Source organism: Sturnira hondurensis, unplaced genomic scaffold (assembly GCF_014824575.4).
Source record: "Sturnira hondurensis isolate 20B ecotype Veracruz unplaced genomic scaffold, ASM1482457v3 Scaffold0002740, whole genome shotgun sequence".
Lineage (NCBI taxonomy): Eukaryota > Metazoa > Chordata > Mammalia > Chiroptera > Phyllostomidae > Sturnira > Sturnira hondurensis.
Window position 1 is genome coordinate 19,549 of NW_028075371.1, and position 11,570 is coordinate 31,118.

General features: G+C 42.9%; 1 long non-coding RNA gene across 1 annotated transcript; it reads left to right on the forward strand.

Annotated features, from left to right (window-relative positions):
- The first annotated feature begins 262 nt into the window (after positions 1–262).
- Positions 263–11,142, forward strand: LOC118983327 (uncharacterized). Its single transcript, XR_005065698.1, has 3 exons — positions 263–351; positions 506–508; positions 11,131–11,142. It is a non-coding gene; the product is annotated as an uncharacterized LOC118983327 (long non-coding RNA).
- The last annotated feature ends 428 nt before the right edge of the window (positions 11,143–11,570 follow it).

Sequence of the window (11,570 nt, forward strand, 5' to 3'; positions counted from 1 at the left end):
TCAGGTGGAATGAGGACTTCAACATTAAACACCCTTCCTGAGGACTATGCAAATGAAAAGAGGTAGACTAGGTTAAATGAGGGTCTGTCTGTGACTTGAGAGCATCACCCACAGCCACACCCTCCCTTACAGAAGACCTGATGGCACAGCCACTCACCATGGACTGGAGCTGGAAAGTCCTCTTCCTGGTGGTATTGGCTACAGGTAAGGGGTTCCCAAGTTCCTGAGTTGGAGAGGAGACCAGGGACAGCCAGAGTGAAATTCTCCTGCAAGGCTTCTGGATACACCTTCACCAGCTAAGATATGCACTGTGTGTGACAGGCCCCAGGACAAGGCCTTGACTGGTTGGGGGTGGTTAACCCTAACAATGCTGGCACAATCTATGCACATAAATTCCAGGGCAGAGTCACCATGACTACAGACAAGTCTGTGAACACAACCTATATGGAACTGAGCAGCCTAAGAGCTGAGGACATGGCTGTGTACAGTAGTGTGATACACACAGAGAGTGGAGGTCAGTGTGAACCCAGACACAAACTACTTTGGGGGATACAGGAGGGCTGGACTGCAGGGTGTACTAAGGACACTAGGGGCCACTCACTTCCCACTGGCCACAAAGTACAAACCCAGGAGCAAGTGTGGCCTGGGTGGGGATGGAAGGGGCTTTAACTTGGGAGCAGGGATTTCCTCTGAAATCTCTCAGCTGCATCCGGGGACACATTTTCCTCTTTGTGGGTCTCATTTCTCTCATTCTCACTGCAGACAGCAAAGGAGGAAGTGATACTGTCAGTTCACAGATGAGATTCCACCCTGTGCCCGAGACCTTTCCTTCTCTATGCTCTTACGTGTCCTTCTCCTTCCCTGACAATGAACCTCCATGAATGCTCTCATCTTCCTTGTGGTTGGAAACATTTCCCACAAAGAAGGATCCAGACCTATCCAGGCCCCTGTGTGCTGAGTTCAGGCTCTCTGTCCTTCAACATGCACACAATGTCCTCACATGTCTCCTTCCTTCTGACAGGCACTCCTCAACCTATAGTGGTTGGGATGATCCCCCAGCACTTACAATTCTCAAGCTTCGGCCCTCCCTGCAAAATGTTGCCCTCTTGCCCCTCATTTACTTGGTGGGTGTAGAAATGCACCCCAACATCTATCTCAACAATCACAGTTTTGTTACTCTGATTTTCTTTAGTTTCCTTTTAAAAAGGATATATGAATCTATTTGTGCCCTGAGTGCAGAATTCAGGATAATCTCCCCATGTCAACAGCTTTAACTCAGCCACCCCTAACTTAATCACTCTGCAGAGTCCTGTCATATAAGGGAACACTCACCAGTCCCAGCAGCAGGAATCTGTATGTCCTGAGTGTTAGGTTTCAACCATTTTGGTTCCCCGAGGATCTGGGTCTCAGCTGCACCTCAGGAACATGCCAACAGGCTTCCTTCCAGAGCTGCTAGAAATTTTGTGGGAAAGTGTGATTGTGTGCATGTGTGTGCAGACATATGTTAAATTGTTGGCAATTTAGTCACGTGTTTGTGACTGTGTGTGGTATGTGCTGTGTGTACACATGTATGGTTTAATCTCTTTTCTGAGTCTTCCACAGCTCATGGAACAAAGACCTTCCCCCACATCAATGAGAATGAGAGCCAGGCCCCAGTGTGAGTGCATCCTACTAGGAAGCCTGTGTTTCTCTCTTTGTGAGCTGGTTGTGAGTGCAAGGGCTAGAGCATGTCACGGAAATAACCTGCTTGGGGATCTTTTCCTCGATAGATACTGATTTCTGATATGGTCCCAGATGATGTGTGTAAAGATAATGAAAGTTGAGGTGTCCCTTATTCAAAGTGTCCCCAGGTGCCCTGTCCCAGCTGCATGAGTCAGGCTCAGGACTGGTGAACCCCAGAGAGGGGCTGCAAGGATGGGGTGCATAGGAGTCAGAGATAGTTCACACCCAAACTTGTCTTAAACAACAGAATCTTCACCCAGGCACACATTCCAGATCCAGCTCTTCCTGCAGCTGAGCTCGATGACCACCAAGGACATGACTGTATGCTACTGTACCGCACATATGGAGTGAAGCAGTGTCATCCCAGCTGCTGAAGTCCATCTTGAGGGAGCATGTTTGGGACTGGGCTCCAGGGGTTGCTCAGGACACATGGATGGCTGGAGCTCATCTGGGAAGCAGGTGCAGAGAGGGGTTGCAAAATGAATTCTTCAGTCACCCTTCATTTCCTCTCTTTGTGAAGAAAACTCCTTCATATATACCTTCCCTCCTATTCTCATGTCTAGGTGTGCATCTGTTACTCTGTGTGTTAATGTGTCAGTTAACATGTGCGTTTATATGTTGGTGAGTGCTGCTGTATGGTTTTCCTGCATGTGAAATTAATGTGTTTGTGATTGTGTGCTGTGTACCTTCAAATATGCATGATTGTATGTGTGTTTCTAAGTTTTAATACTCTTAGTACTGGCATAAATTTTATGGAACAAAAAAAAGCTTAATGTTTCTTTGTAGCATTTCCTAATTTTAACAAATTGTTCAGATACTGAAAATGTATCTGATGACATTACTTAGTATGCATATCTTTCCTTGCAATTTTTTTTCCTTTTTGCCCATGAGTTTGAGCTCTGCGGGCATGATGCTGGTTCATTAGTCTGTGTGCAGCTCTGAACCCCTCTCAGGTGGACATGGCTGCATACAGTGTTGACTTTCCAGGTGCCTCATCCTTTCCTGGTCAATGATGGCAAGATCCCATGGCTCTCCATCTCTGACAAGCCTGATCCAGTTCAGGGATGGCTGACCTCACCTGTCACGTCAGGGTCCACATGGATCCCAGAAAGGTCTGTCAGTGCTCCAAACACAGGACCCTCACATCCATCCTTAGGAGGAGCCCCTCTCACTGCAGGAAGCAGTGCTAATAGCACAGTGGGGACACTGGACTCTGAGGACTTGGATGTGCCTCATTGAACTACTTCATGAGCTCCTCCTGGATCCACAGGTTTAAAGCTTCACTAGATGTAAGATTTGCATTGGGAGCATGTTGGATTATAGGAGCAGTCCAGGGGACCCAGACATTCTGGCCCTTATGTTCAACAGTCCCATCCATGACCATCAGTGTCTGAGAGAGCACATGTTTAATCCAAAAAAATTATTTAATGGAACAGATGATCTCCTCCCAATTTAAGTAAACTTCGTATTAAACTCTCCTAATCCAACAAAATAAGTACAGCATAAATATATCTGCTAGCATAGAGTGATCAGCGTACATCCTGTTCTCTTAGTACTTGACCAGAAAAAACACAGGCACACACAAACTCACACACAGTAACAACACAGCCATGCACACAGTCACACACAATGACAACACAGGCATCAGCCACAGAGAACTGCTCACAGTCATATGGCAACACACAGCCATGCAGAGTAATACACTGTCACACAAGAAAAGTCACACAACCTGATCTGTGACTGCAGGAGGGGCCACGCAGCAGTTCCAGGATGGAGAAGATGTCTGCTTGGTTCATGAATTAGTGCCTTCAAGGTGTCCTTTAGTTCCCAGAAAGACTATGGACAGAGAATTGCTGGGAGCCTGGAGTGTGTGGCTTGAGGAAAAGGACCCATGTTTCCCACCTGGGAAACAGGTGCATGGGCAGCACCCCACCTCCACCTGTTGATTTGCTAGGTCTGCCTTATCCTAGTCATGCAGTTTTAAGGTATAGGGTTATGGCCTGGCCTGGATATTTGGCCCTGTCATCCTTGTGAGGCCACACAGTGTTGAGGGGAACATTTGTCCCTTCTGAGCCTGGGAAGTGTTGGAGAGATTAAAGTGCCAAGTGGCCCTGATTCTTTTGTGATCCCCTTCAGCTTGGTAGGGAGTGTGAATGTGCCAGTAATACCCATAGAGATGGGCTTTTGGACTGTGTCTCTCAGGTGTGCTTCCATACTGGGATCCACACATCCCAGGTATCCTTCCATACCCAGTCACATAGGTATGTTCTGGGCTCTCTGGCTGCCTTATGAGGAAGCAGACCTGGGGTACTCAGCAAGTTTAGTCTCTGTTGGCATGGGAAAGAGAGGAAATTCCCCTGCAAACAAAGGACATAGAACAGGGACTGTGGATCTACAATCATGGTCCTAGGCCCAACACAGACTTTAGCAGCAGGTGTCTGTGACTCTTCAAGTTGAACCTGACTCACCTCAGCTGATTGAGGACTATATCAAAGGTAATACACAAGTTCCTCCATTGTACTGTGGACTCTGAGTCCACAGCTGTATACAGCCCTGGAGGGTAGGCAACACTAGACACAGACAGCCATTCATGCCCTGATTACAGAAAAGGGGTCCTAGGACCTTACTGAGCAAGCCCCACTCCTCCCTGGATTAGGGTTAGGGGAGTACTGGGGACCAGTGGAGAGGGCTGAGGTCCTCATGCTCACTATTACTCTATTTGGCTTTGGGAAATGACCAAGGCTGTTACTGCTGGAGGGCGCTCAGCATCCCTGAACACAAGGACCATTAAGGATCAGGTGCTTCTGGTGGTTTGTGCTGGTTTCCTGTTGGGTTTCCTCTTTCTGTAACTGCTTCCCTTAGGGAATTTCTTGGATTCCTCATTATGTGCTCACATCTGATATCTCTGTGTGAGCATAGTCTGTTGTAAAGACTGAATCTATTCTCACACGGACAAAAACAGACTCTTTCAGTCATTCTTATGCCCAATTCCAATGAATCATCAAACTTTCTGATACACATCAGCTGAGCCTAACCAGAGGATCTGGTGAACCCAACACAGCTCAGTGTCCAAGCCAGCCAGCAATAAGAAATGGTCATGCAGGACAGGGGGCACCAGAGGGATATGAAAGCAATCCCTGAGGAAGAAGCTCCCCAGTTATGATGGTCATTGACTTGGATTCATTCTCACAGAGCTCAAGAGTAGGCGACACCACACCGAGGCAGAGGGAGCCACACAGTTTGCTGACGATGTCCAGGCTGAAGACAAACACACACCCCATGTGGATATGGAACATTTATCATGTACATAGTTAAAATATCTGGGAGGAAAAGGAAAGACCCTTCAGCAAGTCAGATTATTATAATAAATCCTGGTTAGCAGCCCACAGTTTGTTTACTGGGTTGTGAACCCCCAGTGAATAATACAAAGTTGAGGATCTAAATAGGAGTCTCTAGTAAACCTACAGGATGTTCAGAAATTTCTCAATAGAGATGGAACATGTGAGCACAGTACTGGAATTCAGCCATGCCTCTTGTCTGTCACACTCTGATACACACCTTGGCCTTAGCCTCCCTGGAATTTGGGAAAATTTTATTTTTCCCTTTTCAATTCCAGTTGACATTCTTTATATCATTTCAATGTGCTTATAGCCTACATCAGGGTGGTCAGATATTTACACAATTTGTGATATGATAGCCCAATATATTTAGTACCCACCTGGCACCACTCATAGTTATTACAATATTATTAGTTTTATTCAATGCACTGTATTTTATATCCTGGTGTTTAATCTGTAACCGACAGTTTGTACTTCTTAATCTCTTTACATTTTTTACTCAGGCTCCCAACTCCCCTCCAAAGGAAACTACCAGTCTCTTCTGTTTCTTTTTGTCTGTTTTTAATTCAGCTTGTTTCTTTTTACTGTTCTCTAGATTCCACATATAAGTGAGATCACATGGCATTTGTGTGTCTCTGACTTATTTCACCCACTGTAATACACTCTAACTCCATCCATGTAGTCCCACGTGGTAGGAATTCCTTTTTTTTTCTATGGCTGAGTAAAGAATTTGGGTTAATTTTCAAATGAGCAGGTTGGATAAAAAGTCAATTTGGTTTTTTTTCCCCATAAAATAAAGACACACCAATAACTTTATTGATTTTTGTATTTTGAGTACTTTCATATCCTTTTTAGTATAAAATTGAGTGTTCCATATAACACTCTTGATTTGATCATTATCATCTTCAACTGGTGTACCTCACCATTGAGATAGTTTCAGCGAGAAATTTCCACCACAAAATTTCAAAAATGACATTTCAGACATTTCATAAGTCACAGCACCTTTTCCATACACTACATAAATTGTATTTATTTTTATTTTTCTATTGTATTTTTATTTTCTTGAAATAATAAAGGATGTTATTGTGAAAATGTGCATTTTCTTCCACATTAAACATAAAGGGGCTACACAAATTTACCAATTTTCATACTTTTTGAAATGCAGCTGATATGACACTTGTCACAATATAATCTAATACATCTGTTTCAAATGAAGTTAAACACAGATGAACTTTTAGGCCAACCCAATATAGTAATAACTAAATGATGTGCCAAGTGGTTTGTCTGGAATGGTTGCTCCAACTGTATTTTAACATGGCCCCTTTCCTGTCACCTTCTCACAGTGAGAACCCTTCACAAATGATGTGTCCATCACAAATCCCTGAGTGTATAACACAGTGTGAGTCATTACAGGCTTGAGCTCTATAGCAGATCCCCATCCTGACTTGGATTCATTGGTGGAAACTTCTATCCAAAGAACACCTGCTTCTCAAGTTCCTCATCCAGTGTTGCAACCATCATTCTGCTGCCTGTGTCCATGAGCTTGGCTGACTCAGGGACCTCATTTCCATGGAGTCACGCTAGTCCTTCTTGGTGGCTTAGTGCACATGGCATGTCATCCTCCAGTGTCACCCATGTTATGGCTCATGGCAGGATCCCTTCTGTTTTAAGACTGAGTAGTAAGTTTGCATTGTGAATATGTAGCACACTTCATCTATTCATCCCCTGACAGGCATACAAAAAGTTCCCATGCCTTGGCCATGGTGGACAAAGTGGCAGCGATGAGGAGTCACTCTCTTCCAGACCCAGAATGTGTTCTGTTGGAGAAAAGCACTGGACACTTGGTTGATAGTCACGCAGTACTTCTGTTTTCATGCTGTGGGGGAAACACCACAATAGTGTTCAATTGGCTGCATCATTTGAGCAGGTGTCTGTTCTGATGACTGCCTTAGGTTTAGGTTTTTTGTTTGTTTGTTTGCTTTCTTCTCTTGGATATTTATTGTGTGTTCATGACACTAGTCCTTTAAGAAATATGAAATTTAAATATATATGTCTGAGTGTGTTGCCTGTGCTTAAAACCTCATAAGGGTTTTATGTTATAATTTATGATGGCACATGTCACAGACCCTGCTGCAGGTGATGCCTGTGTCATGTGTGAGCCCAGCAAACTGCTTACCCAAGGTTACCTCTAAAAAGTCACCCATTTTAGTTCTGAGTCAACCAGATGGTCTGACCATGTGCAGAGCTCTGTGATGGACAAACCCATGGATGGTCTAAGCAGACAACAGTTTGTGGACAAGCATATTGGCTAGCCACTCCTGAAGTTGTCAATATCCCCAGTGACCACAGCCCAGATTCACAGTCAATGTCTGTGAGCCCAACATCATGAAATGGATGTATTGGAAGATGAAGAGATGAATCAAAGTTTAGAAACACTTTTTTGGGAACACTGATAAATAGAAAATTTCAGTAGCTAAAAGTTTCACTTAACAAGCTGGAGAAAGGGAACATGTTGAAGTGAGAATAACTTTGAGTATACTTTTGAAAAGAGGATTCCATGTTTCAATAAATCCATTCAGACTTTCACATTGTAAATCCAGTAGCTGTCTCCATTAAGGATCTACCATAAAAAGCAAATGTCAAGTAAACCAGAGGTAGTTCCATCTTCACCATTAGTCTTGTTCTGCTCAGACTCCTCCCAGCTTGCATCCCCACTGACCACTTTCAACTTCTGGAATTCATGTCTTTCATTACCTTCCTCCAAAAAAACTCTTCTCCAAGTCTTTATCATGCCCTTTTCATAACTTCCATTTTGACTATGTTTAATATAGTACTTTCTAGGAACATAATCTATTAGTTAGTCAAAATGTTCACTACATTTTCAAGTAAAAATAAAGACACATTTTTCCTTTGCACCAATAACTTCATTGAACAATATATTCACCAATTTGATCCATTACCTCTACTATCTTTACACATTCATAATTCCATTTTCCCAAAACTTTATCTTTTTGAGCTAAGAGCTGCTCTAGGTACCTTTTGTAGTCCTCCAGTGAATTGAAATTTCTTCCATTAAGATAATTTTTTAAATAGCAGCATAAGTAGAAATCTGCAGGTGCAATGTCTGGTGAATACGGCAAAAATCCCAGCCAAGCTATAACAATTATTGCCTGGTCATCCAATAAATATGTTCCGGCCTTATCCTGCTAGACGAGTATGGGGTTTCTGTTGACTAATTCTGGGTGCTTTTTATTGAGTGATGCTTTCATTTGGTCTAACTTGGAGCAGTACTCACTGGAATTGATCATTTGGTTTTCTAGAAGGAACTCATCATAGCAGTCTCATTCCAATCCCATCACATACACATCATCTTCTTTGGATGAAGAGTAGCATTTGGTGTGGTCTGTGGTGGTTCATTTAATTTGACCCATGATATATTCCATTTCACATTATTGGAAAGTACTGACTTTTCCTTGCCTGTCACAAGATATTTTAAAAGGGAAACAGTTTTGTTATGATTAAGTAGAACATTGCATGCAGAAATATATTCAAGATTGTTCTTTTCCACCCTGGCTGGTGTAGCTCAGTGGATTGAGTGTGGATCTGCAAACCAAAGGGTTGCTAGTTTGATTCCCAGTCAGGGCGCATGGTTGGGTTGCAGGCCAGGTCCCCAGTAGGGGATGCTCAAGAGGCAACCACACATTGATGTTTCTCTCCATTTTTTTCTCCCTCCCTTCCCCTCTGTCTAAAAATAAATAACTAAAATAATATAAATAAATGAGTAAACACCGTCCTAAAATTAATAAGAGCAGCAATGTTATTAAGTGTTCTAGGAGGGGTAATAGCCACGTTAAGCTAGGGCACCAGGAGGTCAGGGTATCCCTAATTCCTTGGCCCTGCTGACTATATTTATGTAGCCACTCCATATGTTCATAAATTTTCCTTGTGTTAGTTTCATTCATTCCAAAGTTATTTACATAGGAGCAGCAGGTTTTATTGATAACAGCACATAACCCTCCTTTTTCTGCAAGAAAATAGTCAAGGGCGAGGCAGTCATCCATGATTATATTTGCCAATGAGTCTACTGATCTTGAGAGTCCAGCTAGAGTACCAGCAGTGTCTTTGGAGATTTCTTCTATAACTTAGTGAGTTCCCTTAGAGTGGCCTCATGGTAGGCAAAGCTTTCCCTAGTGGGCAGGAGGGGTGGTGTTCATCTGCTATAGTGGCAGCAGCTCCAGCCACTCCTAGACCAAAAGTTCATTTTTTCCTGCTAAGAGATAGACTTCCAGGACCCTGGGTTATGTTTATAATGGTAAGGTCTTGAGGTGCCAAGGTCTCTCAGGTGCAGTCACCCCCATGTTTAGAGTTGCTGAGATATGTATAAGCAATAGATTCTTGAAGTTCTGAATGATCTGTTAGCCAGTATGTGGGAGTCTCAGATAGCCAGATGAGGTCTAGGGGTGCTGCAATGACTACGGTATTGGTGGAGTTATATTTGTTAAGGAGGGTGTATGGCAAGGGGAAAAGTGATCCTTAAAAGGGCCTAAGTTATTTCCCTGATCTTCCCCTCCTGCAGGAGGTGGTAGAAATTTTGCTAATACTGCTTGGAGGGATTGGCTCAATTTCCAACTAACACATTTTGAAGTTTCGTTTGTATCTGCATATAAGTTTTGTCAAAGCAGCAGTGGATACTATTAGCAATACAGTGTGAATCATAATTCAGGGAGCATACTATGTATGACCAATTCAAAGGTTTGAAATTTTCTCTCTCAGAAAGATTCTCTAGAAAGCTCAAACTTGAAAGAGAGGCCAAGGCTTGAAATTAGTTAATGACCCCTGTATGAGTATTATGATAACATGGGATGCATCCTATGTTATAATAACTACCTATAATTACCTACAATTAATACCTATCACATTTAAGAGAGGTACTGAAATAATTAAATGGCTTTAATTCTAGTGGGGTCAGATGAAAGTGATGCAGACCCCAGCTTGTGAGGTCCACAACATTGTGGATGGAGGAGAGACATTCTCACGAACTACCGAGTCCTGTGGAGGAAAAAGGACAGCCTGGATTTTTCTCTCAATGGGAGCAAAAGCCACGACTTTTATTGTGACCAGCCTTTATTGGGTTCCTGGGCACATTACATGATGGTCCTCATTTACTATGCACGGGTTGCTTTAGGTGGTTACCTTTAACAGGAAACAAAGGAGCCAATGCCACTAATCACATCACAGAAGAAGGATATTTGCAAAGGAAAAGTAAAAAAGTAGTTGAACCAGTTACACTGGTCCTTGGAAGGTTTAGCATGGATTTTATGAAGTTCTTTTGTAGCAAATATTTACCACAAATCTAGGTGAAGGAGTTTTTAGCAAAAAGCAAGACTCAAAGCAGTCTAGGCACATTGCATGCCTGATTCCCCCTGGGGGATCCTATCTGTGGGTGTGGGTCCTTTGCATCTCTGAGTGGGAGCTGGGCCCACGCCACGCAGAAAGGTCATCTACATGGAAGCACAAAGGAAGGTCCTGCTCCCTTCTGAGTCTTTAAGAAAAAGAGGAATGCATGTAATTGGTGGAAGAATTCAAACCATTGATTAAAGATGCATTAGCTATTGGGTAGGCTTTTATATGAGTATTTTATCTGGAATGCGTTTCTTGGTTAGGGTGACATATCCAACATTGGGCCATGTTTTATCTTGCTGCTGAGGTTTGAGAAGCATTTACTGCAAAATTGTCATCCCATTCAGTTATATAGAGTGTAGGTGAGTAGAGAATGGTTAATAGAAACAACAAAGACATTTTCATTGTGGACCATCATAGATAAGATTCCACTCACAAGGAAGTAAACAAGCCTTCATGAAGGGGACCAATATTAATAGGAAGTTTCCAAGAAGTGTAACTATCCAAAACAATGGTGATTTTAGTATATTGTCATCAATCATTACTTATCTTTTAGGGCTTCCTCCTTTCGAACAGGAAGGAGCCTGAGGTCCTCCAGTGGCTCACAGGTGTAGTCTGGGCTTTTCGTCTCCAGCTGGTCCTGAATCAGATTGGGATCAGTGGAGGTCAGTTTTACCCTGGAAATACAAACCCAGCTATCGACTCCTAAAAGTTTTACAGCCATAGGGGTACACAGGGTTACCTGGTAGGGCCCCTTTCATTAAGGGTTGAGTTGGTCTTCTGGTAATCCTTCCTTCCAAGTTTCAAGGATTATCCAGTCCCCTGGAGATATGGTAGTTTGAAAATTCTCTTTGGGGGCTGGTAAAACTTTATTTTCATATTTCTGTAAAGCTTTCTGCACTTACCCTAAGTTTATTATATACTTAGTTGCTTGATGGGTCTCTGTATCAAATGTTAGATCTAGAGTTAAAAAGGGCCAGCCATACATTTCAAATGTGCTGAACTTAGTATTGGCCTTAAGGGAACCCCTAATTCTCATGAGGGCTATAGGTAGCAACTTAGCCCAGTTTTCAGGAGTCTCCTGACAAAGTTTTTCTTTTTCTAAAGATT